Consider the following 19,172-nt stretch of genomic DNA (forward strand, 5'->3'; position numbering starts at 1 on the left):
TTCTGGCCATAATAGCCTTCGTAGTACCCCATTCTCAGCTCTTGAGGCAGGTTCCGATCCTGGGATCTTATAAGGAGAATTTTCATAACAGTATAATCATTTTCAATGGGAGCATACCCAAGATCACAACAAGTATATCTGAGAATAACAGAGGCACACATCGCAAAATCCACTATAAATTTAAACTTTTACAAGTTTACATTAAGTTCAAAAGAGCATACATGAGGAAATAAGAAAAGAGAGAAAAATCAGCAACACTGGAGTCCTCACTGCTCAACTCTATTCTACGCCCTGCTGTTATGACACCTGTCTAAAATCTCCTGCACGCGTCAATCATGCATAAACTTATAGAAGCTTAGAGGGTGGTAAAAGTGTGTGTCAATGGTGCACAGAAGAATAGTAGGAAGTACAAAGAAAGAAACATGCTTAATGAGAATATCACCAGCCTTATCAAGGCTTATCATGAATACCATACAATGAGTACTGGGAGCCATATCAAGGCAATGCATGAAGGGGCTTATACAGCCAATGCTAATGCAATGCAAGTAATGCCAGTGCTCATAACCAAACCATATGTCAAGTACATTTCCAATCATAAGGAAATCATCGGGGTCTATTACACTACTGAACGACTGCCGCTCTACAGACTCCGCACAGTCAAACGAGCATAAGAGACCTCACTACCCGCCTATGGACAACCAATCACTAGCAAGGCCTGACGGTAGCGGACCCATTTATGAGCTAGTCAGACTCAGCATAGCAATGCCTCCTCACACCAGGCAAGTAAGGTCACACCCCTATCAAACCGACTACACGACAGTGAGAGTCGCGGGCTAACGAAATAAGGCCCTCGCGCGCTCATGTATTCCACCCGGTCACGACATTGGAGCAGATCCTTGGTACCATGGAAGTTTTGAAATTTTCACCCATGGACATCCTATGCACCCGGTATGCTCAACTAATATTCTTGGTGTCCACACATACGGTCATCCACGAATATCCCTATGGAGGCAAGGCCCTGATAAAATAAGGGTGGATGTTGATCACACTATGCAATGCCACATGCATGAATCACACAAACAGCTATGCATCACACCTAAACATCCAACATGCTCAAGAGGGGAAAACTTCATCCCTCATAATATCCTGCCCAATGGCATAACCATGACCAATCACATCTCAGCCAAGCATGCATATGATGCGTATAGGAGTAGGCCATGAAGATGAACAAGAAATGCCAATGCGATGAAGATGTTCTCTCTACCTAACAATGAAAAGTCTAGGTACTTAACCAATTCCTCTTAAGGAATACAACCTATAGTGGGGGCCCAGTCACCTGGGGTACCCCACGAGACTAAGTATATAAGCTACGGGCCTAAATAATATAGAGATGGGCCTAACAAGAGATTAAGGTGGGCCCACACTTAAAAGGGTCCATAATGGGGACATTCGACTACCATTTCCCCAAGGCATAGCCAACCATAATCCATACAGCTACAAGGCCCAAGGCCCACATCCAAACCACATACATAAGCCCCACATAAAGGCATGAGAAAAAGAGTCCAATACTACCTTCAACAGCATGGGCCTAAGGAGGGGAATCAAGGCCCAAGACCCAAGTCCCAATGGCCATAGGACTCATACATTTAGTTAAACTTAATGGGCAGCCACGTGCACAAAAACATGGCTTAAAAATAAGTTTAAGTTGGGTGAAATGGGCCCCACTACATCAGCCCAATAACTAGCAATCTAAGTGGGCAACTAAGGGCTCAATACCACCCTTATCTCAGCCCATAAGTCCATCAAAATGGTGGAAGTCAGCCCAACATATGGCTGGGCCAAGCTGGGACGTTCCAGCCCAATCTAGACCCACTAGGAAGTCCCCAAAATCTGGTTTATATTTGGGTCCCACAAATGATCATCAATGGAGACAAAAAAAAGCATTAATTAAGCCCAAGAATATTATAAAATATAAGGGAGCAATAAATACCCAAATTCCTCAATATGGTGGGCCCCACATAAACTGCAGTGGGCCCCACAGGGGACGTCCACCAAGGGTAGGCCCTTCCACGTGGACCACCCAAGGATGGAGGACGGCATGGATGAAACACACCATCATGGTGGGCCTGCATGCTGGGACGGCCAGCCCCAGGCTGGACATCCCTAGCTGGACGTCCTACATGGACCGCTGGTCCAGCTTAATGGGCCTCACAATCATGGCCCAAATGGGCCCTAGAACATCAGGGATGGGTCCCCAACTAATCATACACAAAGCCCAATGGGCTGGGGCCCAAAAGTTCTGAAATAACAAAGGGGACAACAATGTACAGGAAATTTCTGCAATGCATGTTGCTGTCCTAAATTTGGGCACCCCATTGGAGTGGGTCCAGGGCCTCTAAAATTCTGAAAATTGAGGGCTAAGGTCCCTCATCATGCATACAATAAGAGGAAACCCAAAAAGGTGGCCCACCATCAGAGGAAATATTTTTGAATTATGATTTTTATTAAGGCATATTGCTGGACTGCACAGCAGAAAAATCTGGCAGTCCAGCCATCTCCACAAAATGTCAGAATTTTTAGACATCTACGAATATTTTAATTCATTTAAAGAAATCAATCTATCCTGAAAATCGGACTGATCTGGAGATCATATTATAGTGGGCCGGTCCAGCCACCACCATGGTGTGTACAGGAGTCCATTGGCCCCAAAATTTTGTAGGTGGGTCCTACCATAAGTGGGTCACCACTCTGTAAATTTTTTGAATTTTTAGACACCCAAAGGTATTTTAATAAATTTCATAATCCCAACCTGTCTGGGGTGGAATGTTGCTGGAACAGTGCAGAAAATTCAGACTGTCCACCTCACTTAGACCACATCTTTGGGACCCCAAAGAAGGTCAGATGGGGTTGAAACTTAGGGTACATCTAGGTGGGGTTCACACCTTCAATAAAAGTATATTTAAGGGGGTAGAAATAGTTCCCCAGACATCCAGAAATTTGACCCAAAAACAACCAGAAACTGTCCAGAAATTTTCTGGACAGCAACATGCATATGAAATAAACTGAGTATATAATTCAAATTAAGAGGAAAACACCCCATGAAACTTGAGTTGTGGTCCACCTCAGCGGGGCCCCAAAACATCCAGACCTATTCCTTTTATAAAATTTCATTGCATATGCACCTAAAAGGGCAAACAAATCATCACCATCCATAGAGTGGACTACCATAGGCGTCCACTCTCCTTGGACTGTCTGGATATTTCCAAGCCAAAGGTGGGCCACACACCTCAGAAAAATAAGAGATTATAAAGAGAAGAGAGAGAATCGGCCACAAGAGAAGGGGCTCCGCCTCATTGAGGCCCTTTGTAAGACCCGTATCCTAGCCTATACTGTTCCAACGACTCCCGCGATCCTTCCCGTCGAATTTCAGCAACCTGCGACATATAATCAATGTTTGCACACGACCCTAAGTTGTATCCCATAGATTTGGGTCGGATTAATCTGAGACTTGTATCATTGCGACCGCATCGTCGCTGCGGTTCCAATGCCGTGTCTTGCGCACCGATGCGATACCCTAGTCGGAAGATGTGGGCCGGCGTTTATTCCGAAGAAACGCCGTGCTTTTGCGATCCCAAGAGAATCTCTACAACATGTCTTATCAATCAATCACATCACATCATGTCAAGTACAAGAGTAACCCATGTTTCCTTTCTCCACAAGTCAAGCAAACCCCAAAGTCAACCAATCACTCATCTCACCCATCACTCACCTCACATCCATCATTCTCTGTCCTTACATCTCATCTCTCCCTCTCTTTCCCTTCACATTTTCCAAGCAAAAATCCAAGCAAGAGAGTCGACGTCCATAGTTTTCCAAGAGAGGAAGTGCATGTGTGTGGCCCACTTTTCAATTCCAAAACCCATCATCTTAGCCATTCAAACCTCATCTTCCACCATCAAAGTGACGCACAAGGAGGTCAGCTTTCCAACGGACTGAGAAGATTAAACGGTAAGTGCTCCCATAGGCTAGATTTCATTGTTTTGATGATGGGCCAAGTGAGGCCTACCGATTGGTGGTATGGATCTTACTTTGGACCCTTGATGTGGCCGATGGACCACTTTGATTCTCATGATCATTCCATGATGGGGCCATTCTCCATGGACCCCATCATGATGTTTATTTTTCCTTACATTATAAGAGGTCATCTAAACCGTCCATTTTAGGTGGAGAAGGATCTCCAACGTTAATCTTCGATTTGATGGGCCCACAAGTAATGGGACCCACTTGATGTATGATTGCTTGCAAGGGAGGGCTCATAGTGGCAGAGCCCTCCATCACACGTGTCCCGTCTCTCTCTCTCTCTTTTTCTTTTTATGTGATGATATGTCCATGTGACCCACCCAAATGGACCCCACCATAAAGCATGTATTTGATCCAAGTGATTTGTAGGTGGGACCCACTTGTATATATGTTGTTCCACACCACTCAGCTATGTGGTGGCCCACCTGAGCAAGGCCCACCTTTTTGCATGTGTTATGCTCAAATCGTCCAGCGTCCAGGGATGCTGGATGTGAAAGGAAAAAAAAAATAAAATAAAATGTATATTAGCTTGATTCTCAAGCTTTGGAGAGAGCCGTCCATGTAGGCCCCACCTCAATGTAAAAATTCAATCCGCGCCATCCATCCTTTTCCCCATACCATTTTAGGCGTTGAGTCGAAAAATGAGGTTAATCTGACTCTCAGGCGGGCCATAGCATAGCAAACAGTGTATCTACCATTGAAATCTACCCTGTTATTTTGATGCGCCAAAAATATACTCAATATTGGACTCGTTTGGTTTGTCTCGAGCCGTGAAAACCAATGGCTCGGGTGGATTTTGCCGATGCGGGCCTTACACAGGAAAAACCCCCAAAAAATACATTTTTTTCAATTTTTTTTTTTTTTATATAAGCAGCAAGTGCTGCTGACGTCCAGAGGACGTGCAGCAGCCTCCCGCTACGTTTGACGCTGGAGACAGGGGTCCCAGCTGTGGGCCCCACCGTGATGTTTGTAAACATCAACACCGTGCATTTTAATGAGGCCCCTTAGGGCAGTGGGTCCCCCAAAAATCAGCCCTATGAGGAGCTCAGATGGCCCACACAGCATGCAATAGTGTGATTGAACGTCTTCCATTGAAACCTCTTTTGGGTGTCCCAGAAGTTTTGGATATATGAAATTTGTTTTTCCCCTTCATATGGGTTTGTGTGACCTTACCAACGGATTGGATGACAAATAAACGTTATAATGGGCCCCATGTGGGACCCACAATGATATATGTGTTTTATTCCCATCGTCCGCTACTATGGACGGTGGAACCCACCGTGATGTATGTGTCCAATTCATGCCGTCCAGCCATTTATCTGGTGGGCCCACATCAAGGAAACAGTGTTGATTAAACGTCTACCATTGTGACCCTTTTGTCGTCTAGAAATTTTGGGCCAACATAAAACTTGTTTTTCCTTTCATCCCGGCCTGTATGACCGTATGAACAGATTGGATGACATATAAACATTGTTGGGCCCAACATGGTACCCCATGGTGTATGTGTTCTAGCCACACCGTCCATACCAGGACGGTGGGACCCATGGTGTATGTGTTCTAGCCACACTGTCCACACCTGGACGATAGGACCCACCATGATGCATGTGTTGCATCCAAACTGTCCATCCATTTTAAAAGCTCATCTTATGACATGAGCTAAAGAATGAGTCAAGTCCATAGTTCATGTGGGCCCCCACCATGATGCATGGGTTGCATCCAAACCATCCACCATTTGGCAAGCTTGTATTACAAGCTTGAGACTAAAAATTAGACAGATCTATGGTTCAAGTGGACCCCACCTTAGTATATGTATGGGGCCCATATTGATTTATTTGTGGCCGCCCATTGAGGCCCACCTTGGTATATGTATGAGGCCCTTTTTGATTTATTTGTGGCCGTCCGTTAAGGCCCACCTTGGTGTATATATAAGGCCCAAGTGATTAGGCTCATCTTGTCATATTTATAGCCATTGTTGAGGCCCACCTTGATGTACTTTGTGGCCCATCTGTTAGGCCCACTTTGATGTATTTCGTGGCCTAATCAAGAGGCCCACTTTGATATACATGTGACTCATCAGGATGTATCTTTGACCCATGAGCGGGGCCCACCGGTTGTGTGTTTTGAGGCCCAGGTGCAGGGCCCACCTGTTATGTATTTGAGGCCCGTGTATTGAGGCCCATTGTGATGTATTTTGGGCCCATGGGTCGAGGCCCATTGTAGTGTATTAGGGCCCATGGGTTGAGGCTCATTGTGAAGTATAAGGGCCCGTGGGTTGAGGCTCATTGTGCTGTATTTGGAGCCCATTGGGTTAAGGCCCATTGTGATGTATTAGGGCCCATATGATGCTCCCATTTGATGTATTTGAGGCCCATGGGTTGAGGCCCAATGGGATGTATACAAGGTCTATTGCATTGTGTGATTCCACTATGGTTTGTGTAATGATATTAATGGCGGGTCATGCCTTGGGAGCAAATGTTGGTTTAACGTCCACATTGTAAGAATAATACTGGTTAAATGTCCGCATTATAACTCCCCCTAAGGCCCATTGATAAGCCCATACTTGTTATGTGTTGGCCGTCTAGGCCCATTTGCATTGTAAGGATAGTTCATTACTTTATAACATGCTTAGCATAATTCCATGACTCATGCCATGTGCATCATCCGTGTGCTGGATATGAGTAGTGACTGATCATTGCATACGCCATTGGGCAGACTATTTATGAGACTCCTTATGAGGCGGAGTGCCCACATTATCCCGCCGTATGCGCAGGATGGCTGCATGAATGGATAATGTGATTCATGCATTTCGCATATATATGACTTAATTATTGTACGCCCTAGCGACATCAGGGTCGTGGCCTCCACAGACATTGTGGATGGCCAAATGGGACACCGAAAATATTTGGTTCTAGCACTATAGGCACTTAGGATGTCATGGGGTGAAAATCTCAGAACCTCCGAGGCTAGAAGTAGCCCCAACGTCTAGACCGAGTGGAACATGAGCGCCCGATTACCGAATACCAATAGGCATCGTCTCCCACTGTGTCGTGGTCGGTTGGGAGGGGGTGTGGCCTTATCCGCCCGAGTGAGGGGGCTATAAGCTAGGCTGAGTATGACCAGCTCATAAATGGGTCCGCTATCGACGAGTCGGGTAGGTATTGGCAGACTACTGGTCAGGCGGATAGTGAGGTCTATTCCGCTCGCTGGGCTATACAGCTAGGGAGGAGGCAATCGGTGTCAAGTGTAATAGACCCCGGTGATTTTTTCAGAGAGTAACCATACTGATATGAGGACTTATTGAGCAGGAATTGTATATCCATTCATTCATTCATTCACTATCCACTGGGGCTGCTGGTGCGTAACTATTTGTTACGTGTATCATTACATGACCTGGGCGCGCAACTAACCTGAGATCAGGAGTTTACCACATTGTGTTTAACTATTCAAAATTAGGTATGGGACTGGTTTGGATAGAAGTCCCTTGTGATAGACCCCATAGCCTGTGATACTTCGTATTATCATCCCAACTTTACATTCCAGCATGGTCATTTCATTCGCACCGCATATCACATTGCATCCGCAGTACTTAGCATTTTGGGTTACTATGTTTTTACACTTATAGCCTAGATGAAGTTGATGGTATTCATGGCTCATCAGGATTTGCATATTGCATTGCATCCTCAGCATCTGTTATTGTCTTTTTATGTTTCATATCGCATGGCCTTGGTATGGCCGATAGCATTCATGCCTTGCATCACACCGCTTTGGTACAGCTGATAGCATTCATGGACTTACCCCATATTTTCGTATTACTCTGATATTGTATGATTTATGATCTTGTCAGTATTTTCACTTATTCCGATGATGTATGCTTTATGGGCTTTATGGTATACTTGACACTTACCTTGGGCACACACTTTCACCACCCTCTAAGCTTTTGTAAGCTTATGTACGATAGATGCATGCAAATGGCGTTGGGTTGCAGCAGCTTTGCGCTTGGGGCATGCAGCAGTCTTCTGGAGTTTTGATTTTCGACATATGCATTTCCCTTTCAGCACTGTATTCAAATATTTATATTAGTAGATATGCGATGATGATGTTGCCTTTGTGATTTGGGTAAACTTTTGGTTATGCTCCATACAAAAAAAATCATATTGAAAATCCTCCCTGTAGGATGCCAGAATCGGAATCTGGTGCATGTGCGCTAGGAGCTGAGAATGGGGTAATATGGAGGCAGTCAGCACCGAATCCGGCGATCGAAAATTTTGTGAGCCCGGTTTCCGAGTTTGGGGCATGACACTCTTCCTTCATCACAAACCACACATCTCACTATATTAATGGTATTACAAGATCTACTCATGCATGCATCTTTAAATCAAAATCCAATAGTGGAGATGTCATCTCCACCAAGGATCAAGGGTCTAGATGACCTAAGAATCCTTATAACTAAGAAAAATACCATGGTGGGGTCCATGGACAATGGCCCCACCCATGAGTTATGCATGCACAAAAGGATGGGCCAATGGCCACATCCAAGAAGACATGGGGCCTCTACCATCACTTGGTGGGCCCCACATGCTTCAAACACGAGGTGAAGAAAAGAAATAAGAAGAAGGAATGTAGATCCTAAGATTCTAAGTACATGTACACCCACCTACAAGGTCTTCAAGCAAACACCTCCAAGATAGTCTTCAGGCTCCAAGGTACATGGATCTAAGGTTGAGATCTTATTCCAATGGTTAGTTGGGAGATTATATGAGTGAAAGTGAGCTGGAAAAATGGAGGAAAGTTGCTAAAGAAGAAGATAAGAGAGAGAGAGAAAAAAAATGAGAGGGAAAAAGAGCGAAAAAGATTTTTAAGGCAAGCAATCATCTCTCTCTTGCATTGGATAGAGAAGAGTAATCATTGTAATAGGGAGTTAGAAACAATGTTGTAGGTTAGTAGGCATTTTAGGTTAGTGGGTGGTGTTTTAAAGATGGGTGGTGTAGGGATAGGGCCTAGGTAGTGTGTGTGTGTAGTGTGTTGTAAATAGTTCCAAGAGATGGGACCTACCTAGAAATCCATGTACACCTCCCCTACGTGGGCCACATGATCATGATCTTAGAAAATGAAATGCACCCAACTTACAATCTACATGCCGGATGGACGCACAAGACATGGTGTTGGAACCGCGGCGACAATGCGGTCGCAATGGCATAGGTCTCAACTTGATCCGAGTCGGGTCTTCATGACTGGACTCATAGATGACCGCAAACACTATCCAAGGGTCACGGGTCGCCGGGATTCGACCGGTAGGACTGTGAGACCAAGATGGACGAAATGCATGCTTACACACACATGCACACAAGCGAACTCGGGTCGGGTCTCACAATTAATTTGACTGTTACTTTTTTCAATGCTTAAATCAAGGATACTGCTAAATATTTGTGGGGCCCACCGTGATGTATGTGGATTATCCACACCGTCCATCCGTTATGCCAACTGAATTTAGGAAATGACCCAAAAACTGAGCCATATTTAAATTTCAAGTGGACCACACCACAGGAAAAAGGTAATCAAACACCCACCGTTAAAAACTTCTTGGGGCCACTGTTTACTTTGGTGTGGGCCACTTCAATGTTGGATCTGCCTCATTTTTCGGCTCATGCCTCAAAATGTCATGGTAAAGCAAATGGACGACGCGGATATGTCATATACATCATGGCAGGGCCCACAAATTTAAGTTAATCCTTTTGGACCGTTTTCCCAAGCAGAGGTACCAACCTATTTCCAAACAGGGTGAAATTGTAATAAGCTGATATTTATAGGGCATTCACAGTGAATTTGAAAAATCGAACAGGCCCTAAATGTTTGGTGAAGTAAGCAATGGTGATGATGAAATTTTTTATATCTATCTTGTTCTTGTTTATCATATTTTATGCAAAATTTATCTTTTTGTTTTTGATATTCTAAATTATTAAGATCAATTTCTAAAGTTAGTTGATCTAAAAATTTTATTTTGTCCAAAACATATATATATATATATATATATATATATATATATAGAGGGTCTTGCATTTGTGAGTATGTTAGAGATAATTCTTGTGGTTGTACAAATTGTATAAAATAATAAGGTTCAGTTACATTTGGTTGTACACCGGTGCTTCTTATTCCTTATAATTGTATGGAATCATTATGTTAAGAAGTTGTCCTAAAAATTGAAAATGTTTCTTGTTCTTTATAACTAGAAGTATAAGATGAAACAGAATGTCTAAAAGGTTGAATATTTGAAATACATAAATATACTTGTCTATGTTAAGTAAATTTTAAATCTACAGTTCTATCTAAATTTTTTATGATTTGATTTACTTATGTATTTTCTATTTCTTATGGGAGTTGAACCGTCCCTAAACTTCAAATTTCTGGACGTCTAACTTGGTTCCAATCAATTGTTCGAGGTAGTATAATATTCATATTGTTAATATTTGTTTATAATGACATAGTATGTCCTTTTGGATTTTCTTTTAATGCTTTTGGTATTACAGTTGTTGTCATTACTTTATAAAATACCTTATATACTAATGCTAATAAAGAGCTTTCAGGCATCAGCTGAAATCTATCAGTTTTTATGTTTAACATTAATCCATTTAATATGTTTTGATCTGCTAAAAAAAATGTTAAATTTGGATAACTGTTAAAATGAATTGGTCCATTATATAAACCTGTTTCTACAATTCCTAATAGGGAATTAGTACAATGTTATTTTTCCTACATGTCGTTCATCCCTTAAGCATAGTAATATACTAGCATTCAATCCATTTCTAAATAATGGTTTAATTCTTATTTGAACTAATCCTATATATAAATAATTATATTTATTTTTTCTATAATTTTTTATTGCTTCTCTACTTAATAAATGGATTGTTTCTTGAATTTTTGTTAAGCTTATTATTTGTTCTATGGTTTTAATATGAAAACTTGAAATTAAATGTCATCTTCCAATTATGTGGGTGTGTGTGTGTGTTGCTATTTTAGGAATATCCCAATTTGTTATAAAGGTTTTTAAATTTTTCATAACTGGATTGCATACTATTGATAATATTTTCATTCTGATTACTTGATCTAGAGGATGAAGCACTATTACTTCTAAATAAACTAGCCATCATTTTATTATTGAAACAATTTAAGAGAGACTTGACTGTTCAATTTCGGACTCTTTTGCTTCACAACAACTTATACCAACCTAAAGCCAAAGTGGGCACACCACCTTAGAACAGAAGATCAATCTCTATAAACTGTTTTAATAATATTGATAACATCTAGAGTATTAGAAATAATAATGTTTATCTTCAGTGACCAAGAAGATGTAATATTTCTGAAAAATAACTAGATACATCTATTCTTTGATAATTTTCATTTATAGCTTGTATTTGATTTTGTTAATCTAAATATAAGAATACCTTCACGGCTCTGACACCCCAAATATCAATATAAAAAATAGCATTGATTGTGAAAAATAAATCAAAGCACTCACAACACTACTTCCTTCTCCATTACGAAACAATCATTACACAAATAGTTCTTCAGTTCAGACTTTGGTGTGTGTGTGTGTGTGTGTGTGGAGAAAGAGGAACGCTTAGCTACACACCGGTTTGCACGTCATTACGTGCGAACCTTCCTATCAACTGTCGAATTAGGTAGACGGTCGGGATAAAGGCGCTCTTAGTGCGAGCTTAAAAAAGCGAGTTTCTTTCTCTTACACGCCTCTTCATCCACTCTCTAAAGGATGCGGCGGAAGCCTTTTCACATAAAATTCTTTCACTGGAATGCTAGGCAGGTCCCACTAAGATGTTAGTGATAAATCCACGTCGTCCATACATTTTTAAAAATAATTTTATTGTATGAACCCAAAACTGAGGTAGATCAAATTCTCAAGTGGGCCACACAGTGTTGATTGAACTCTCACCATTAAAAACTTCATGGGGCTACCAAAATTTTGGATCAAGTTGATATTTGCTTTTTCTCCATCATCCAGGTCTATATGACCTAATCTACAGGTTGAATGTCAAATAAATATTACAGTGGGCCTTAAAAAATATTTAACAGTGAGAATCATTATCACCGCTGCTTCCTATGGTGTGGTCCACTTGAGATTTGGATCTCCCTCAGTTTTGGGATGATGCCCTGAAATGATAAGGAAAAATGGATGGACGGGGTAGATTTCTCAAAAACATCATGGTGGGCCTCACTTAGATTTCCAATGAACTTTACAAATTGCGTGCGTCATTAGGGGCGGGTTTGATTTCCTGTGGAAGCCTTTTGCAGGAAGTTCCTGCACAAGGATGCTGGGTGGAGCCCACCACCATGTTTTTGGGAAATATACTCCATTCATCCGTTTGTTGAGCTCATTTTAGGAAAATCGACCAAAAACGAGGTGAATCCAAAACTAAAGTGGGTCACACAAGAGGGGAAATTGGGGAAATAAATACCTATCGTTGAAACCTTCCTGGACTCCACCTTGATGTTTATATGCCATCAAAACTGTTTATAAGGTCATTAACACAGGGATGAAGTGAAAATACAAAAAATTTATCATGAAAAAGAGCTTTTATGGTCATAAAAATCTTCCAACGGTTCTCACTGAATCCTTACTGTTTCCTCTCGTGTGGCCCAGTTGCGGCTTGAATCCACCTCATTTTTTGCCACTTGTCCTAAAATTAGCTTGCAAAACAGATGAGCGGAGTATATTTTTCAAAAACACGGTGGTGGGCCCCACCCAGCATCCTTGCCTAGCGACTTCTTGCCCAAGGCTTTTGCAGGAAATCCGCATCATGACAGAGGTTGAGTAGCTGATGAGGATTGGATACTGGCAGAGGTTGAGTAGCCAGAGTCACTACTGGAGTGACGTCACCAAGTTCTGTGGGCCACACCATGATGTATGTCTTGTATCTACACCGCCCATCCATTTGGAGAGATCGTAATAGTGCATGATCCAAAGAATGAGTCAGATCCAAAGCTCTAGTGGATCCCACCACAGAAAATAGTGAGGAGAGTGACGCCCACCATTAAAAAGTTCTGTGGGCCACAAAAGTTCTCGAGCAAGCTAATATTTTTGTTTTCCCTTCTTTCATGTCCGCGTTAACACATGAACAGATTAGATCTCGAATAAAAATTATGGTGGACCTTTTGAAGCTTTCAATGGTGGGCGTCACTCTCACCACTGTTTTCTATGGTGGGGTCCACCCCAGCCTTGGATCTACCTCGTTCTTTGGACCATATCCTAAAATGATCTCTCCAAATGTATGGACGATGGGGATATAACACATACATCATGTGAGGTACACATAACTTGGTGACGTCACTTGTGACTCTAGCTACTCAACCTCTATCAGTATCCAATCCGCGTCAGCTAACCTCTGTCGGGGGACGCGAATTTCCTGTAAAAGCCTTCCTATGCTGGGAACCTAGGTGGGGTCCACTGTTATATTTTTAAGAAATCCTATCCGTCCATCCATTTTTTGAGTTCATTTTAAGATATGATGGCAAAAATGAACCGTATTCAATTCTCAAGTGGGCCGAAAACATGATAATTGAATGTCCATAGTTGAAAGATTCGTGGGGCCAAAAAAGTTTTGAATCATGCTATTATTTGTGTTTTTAGTTCATCCCAGTACAAATGACGTTATTAACGGTATGGATGGCATGTAAACATCACTGTCGAACTTATGGAGGTTTCGACGGTAGAAATTTCCCTAACTACCTTTCCTTTAGTGCGGCCCACTTGAGTCTTTTATCCTGATAGATTTTGGTCTTATCCCCTAAAATGATCTCAAAAAACTGATGGACAGAGAGGATTTCTCACAAATATGACAGTGGGCCCATTTGGGTTCCCAGTGCAGGAACTTCCTGCCAAATGTTTTCGCAGGAAATACGCATTCCCCTCTCATTATCCAGTCTGTGTCCCCTAATGACGCACACAATTTGCAAAGTTCATTGGAAATCTAGGTGGGGCCCACCATAATATTTTTGAGAAATCTACCCCGTCCATCTATTTTTCCTTATCATTTCAAGACATTATCCCAAAACTGAGGAAGATCTAAATCTCAAGTGGACCACACCATAAGAAGCAGCGGTGACAATGATTCTCACCGTTAAATATTTTTTAGGGCCCACCGTGATATTTATTTGATATCCAACCTGTAGATTAGGTCATATAGACCTGGATGATGGAAAAAAAGCAAATATCAGCTTGATCCAAATTTTTGGTAGCCCCAGGAAGTTTTTGATGGTGAGAGTTCAATGAACACTGTGTGGCCCACTTGAGAATTTAATCTACCTCGGTTTTGGGTTCATACCATAAATTTATTTTTAAAAATGTATGGACGGTGCGGATTTATCACTAACATCTTGGTGGGACCCACCTAGCATTCCAGTGGAAGAATTTTATGTGAAAAGGCTTTCGCCCGCATCCTTTGGAGAGTGGATGAAGAGGCGTGCGAGAGAAGGAAACTCGCTTTTTTAAGCTCCCACTAAGAGCGCCTTCATCCTGGTCGTCTACCTTATCCAACAGTTGATAGGAAGGTTCACACGTAATGACGTGGAAACCGGTGCGTAGCTGAGCGTTCCTCTCTATATACATAAAGTCTTAACTGCCTTTTTTTGTGGGCCACCAATTCAAAGATTCAGCAATAGCCTATCATATAGATTTTTGGGGAATGGGCTATACAATGCAGTAGGTAGCCCATGTGACCAACGTTCTGGATCTGTAGGCTACGGACCCCACATGTACAAATTCACACTGGATCATACCAATCTCCTCCTTTGACTGCTTAGTAGCTATTTAAACATACACAACCAAAAATATGTATAAATTGTGAAACAAGTCGTAAAAATTCTAAAACCCGTAATCACAAAAGCTTGTAAAAAAGATAGACTCTTGGCTCACCTGAACCTGATACTAGAGAATAATTAAGGATTTACAGAATATCAAGTATGTCCCTAGCTCAGCGAGTGCACCAGCGACACTTTCTTCACTTCGTATTTCACTCAATGTGCTCTCGTCGGATTGACGGATCAGGTATAGTACCTCGCATGCCATTTTACGGTGCGAAGCGACTGCACTCTCTTTGATAATAATCATCAGGGTAGGGATTGCACCCGAATTAACCATTTCCCTGCGGGTGAGCTCATAAGCTGAGAATTTATATAGGACCGGGAGAATCCTTCCCACAAAATTTTGGTCCCTGATCCAATGCAGAATTATTTAGAAGTTGCGCTCTACCCTCGTCGATTTCAGATAGGTTATTGAGTACTTCGAAAACCTCATCTTTCGTAACTTTATTCTTTTCGATTACGTGAACCAAAGCTTCCACCGTACCAAACTCGCAGAGGTTACGATGATTTGAAGAAACCATTGAAATCATTTTTATTGCAGCTGTTGTCCGGATATTAGTATCCATGTCACCATTCTTTAATGCTTTGATTAACAAAGAGATGGCATTTGGGTTCTCCCCCACCGTAGTTTTACTACTTTCATCCAAAGCTGAAATATTCTTAATGATTTCGATGACATTGTCTCGACAATACGAGGGGACACTGTCATACAATTTTCGAAGACACTATTAATAACTCGTTCATGACGTTTTAGTTCTCATGAAACAGGCAGCTGGTAAAGTAATTTGGAGGCATAAACCTTCGTAGAACTTTAACAGATATCGTCGGTGCATCAACCTGGACACAAAAAAAATATATTTTTAAATCATAAATCAAAATATCTAAAACTCTACCTAAATCATGTCCATGTGAAAAATCGGATGAACGGACTATTTTTCACACATTAACATTTTTCATATATAAAAAAAACTTCTGATTGTTTTTCAAAGAGCCTGAAATGACAAGCTGAGTGGATCTGTTTATGTTAATTTCAATCATATATTTAACATATAATTAAGTAGACATCAAATTTTCATGTTTATGAAATACTCCCTTTTAAGGCTTGTTTGGATGCCTATAAGTTGGGTTAGTTGGAACTTTGGAAGGTTGCCATAATTGACGAGATGCACGCCCTCAAACAACAGGATGCTTAAGAGTTAACTACTCTCCTTGAGTGACGATATATCGTTGGATGCAAGTGGGTTTGCACCAACAAGTATGACGCTGATGGAACTATTGCTAGGCATAAGGCACGATTGGTTGCCAAAGTTTTGCACAACAGTTATGAATTAATTATCATGATACATTCTTCCATGTCGTAGAGATAAACTTTATTCGACTTATTCTCTCTATTGTTGCTCATTAACATTGATTGCTTCACCAATTAGATGTCGATAAATTTTTTCTTTCCATGACTATCTCTATGAAGAAATATATATGCATTTACCTCTTGAATTTCACCATCGGGGTAGTGGAAGATAAGTGTATCACATCAAGAAATAATTGTATGGTTTGAAATAATCTTCATATATTTGGTTAAAGTGCTTCAGTGCCTTTATCCTTCAACTCATATGTGTTTGATGTTCTATTGACAATTTTGCCTTTGTCAAGCAAAATGAGGGTTTTATTACAATTATTGCAGTATACTTGGATATAATGTGGTGATTGATAGTAATTCTGAAAATATTGTCTTAGTCAAGCATTCTATTGTGCATGATTTTAAAATTAAAGATTTGGATTGTTTACGATACTTTCTTGATATCAAGGTTACTCGGTCTAATGGTAGCATCTTCATCTTTTAAAGGAAGTCAACTTTAATCTCCTTGATAACATGGGCATGCTGGCTTGACATCCTTTGGAGATTCCCATTAGAGTCAATCATTGGTTGTTTACTATTTAATCTCCTCTTCTTGGTAATCTAGGACAATATCAATGCCTAGTTTAAAAACTTATCTATTTAACAATCACTCGCTTAAATATTGCCCATGTTGTGACTGTCATTAACCAGTTTATGCAACAATTACGCTTTCACCATCTTGAAGTAGTCCATCACATTCTTCATCACCTTACAATGACTCCAGGGAAGAGCATTAGGTATTCTAATTACAATCATCTTGGTATTGGTGCTTTCTATGATACTGACTGGGTTGCTTATGCAACCAATTGCGCGGTTTATAACTTGCTTTTGTACGTTGGTTATGGGAAATCTTGTAAATGTGAAAAAGCAAGAAATAGTTTGTCGTTGCACATTCGCCCACGAAAGCCAAGTTTCTCTCTATAAACCATGGTACTAGTGAGAATCCTTGACTTCATTCATTTATTCATGAACTTGGCATTGACATCCGGTCCATTAATAATTTATTATGCAACAATTATGCAACCATTTATCTTGTCTCTAATCCAATGTTTTACGAATGCATCAAACACATTAAGGTCAACTATCATTGTATGAATAAAAAATGATCGAATTGTATTATTTATACTCTTTACTTATCATTAAAGCAACTTGCTAATAAATTCATTAATGAAATTATTGGGCCTTAACTCTCTAACATTGTATCCAAGTTAGCCATGTTTGACATTTATGCTCCAACTTGAGGAGAAGTGTTAGTGTATATATGTGTGGTCTTATGAACCACCATAAGTCTCATACCACATTAGCTTATATACTATAATAGCTTGTTTCCTTACCATCTTTGTATATTTTTCTCTATTACAAATTAATGAAAAATTAGGAGGAAAGATTCATCCCAATTTCTCTTAAATTACATAACCCTAGCCATAGAGAAATTTATTCCCTCCTAGAAACTCTAGTCCACCAAATTTAAAGATCTTAAAATTGTTGGGGAACCGTGGAAGCACACAAAGAGGAATTAAGCAAAGTACGCACAATTGCACAACCAAGCCCAAACAAGAACAATATGAATTTTTACATGGAAAAACTCTTGCGAAAAAAAAAAAAACATGGCACAAAGTGACTAGTAATGCTCTATGAAAGCATAATTGAAAGAGATAGATAATCTTATGTATTCAAAAAAGCCTCGAATCTCTTTCAATACTTAGTTATGCCCTTAAATCCGAATCAGAAAGCCCTAATACACCTTCTCCTCTTCCCTAATCCCAATTACACCTGATATATATACTATCATGGTTGGAATAGGAAACAAATCTAGCATTTATGTAACTCTGCGTTGGCTTGATGAGACCTTCGATGGCATCGACACCCCTCAAAGACTTGTCGACAACATTGAAGCCTCCTTCGGTGTCATCGAGTAACAACACTAAAACATTCCAACAGGATTTTCTGAATTTTCTAAATGTCATGGACAGACACCTGCCAAAAACCTTAAAATCAAATCCATCTATTTGTAAGTGGCCATCATAAATTGCTTATGATTATAAAGAATAACTTTCATTGGTAGATCCTAACTGTCCACTTCATCTCTTTGAAAGTAGATGGCTATTAAAATAAGGGCAAATTAAAGATGGATTGGGTAGATCTATCATTGTGATTCTTGCATGATAGACCCGGAATGTATCTTGAACTTAATGTACGGTTCATATTAATGGAATAGACGATCCAATTTTCCCAATGCAAGCATTGTACGGCTGTAAGAGCATGCAATCATTTCTCACTTCTAAATGGGAATGATTTTAAACTATTCAGATTGATCAATACCCTATTAGAGTAGGCCCCACATAGCTAATCTAAAATGGACGGTTTGGATAACGCTTACACATCCATGTGGGCACACAATAATATTTTAAAAAATGAAAGTAAAAAGGGAGAAAGCAGCGGACACTGCCACCCTGGGACGCGGATTGGGTACTATCCCCACCCACTAGTTCGTGGATTAGGTACTATCCCCACCCGTTCCGAGCTCGGGACAGGCAGAGGCTCTGAGGGCCACTAAGGGGACACCGTGATTTATGAATTTTATCTTTACCGTCTATCAATATTTTCATATCATCTTAGATTTCTGAACAAAAAATAAGACAAATCTAAGTCTCAAGTGGACCACACCACTAGAAGCAGTTGTACTAAGGATGCCCACCATTGAAACTTTCGTAGGATCCACTGTGTCCATTATTTTCCATCTGACCTATTGATATGGTCATATATAGTTGGATGAAGCAAAAAAGCAAATATAGTCTTGATCCAAAACTTTTGTGGTTCTTAA

The sequence above is a fragment of the Magnolia sinica genome, chromosome 3 (genome assembly GCF_029962835.1).
Source record: "Magnolia sinica isolate HGM2019 chromosome 3, MsV1, whole genome shotgun sequence".
Taxonomy (NCBI): Eukaryota; Viridiplantae; Streptophyta; class Magnoliopsida; order Magnoliales; family Magnoliaceae; genus Magnolia; species Magnolia sinica.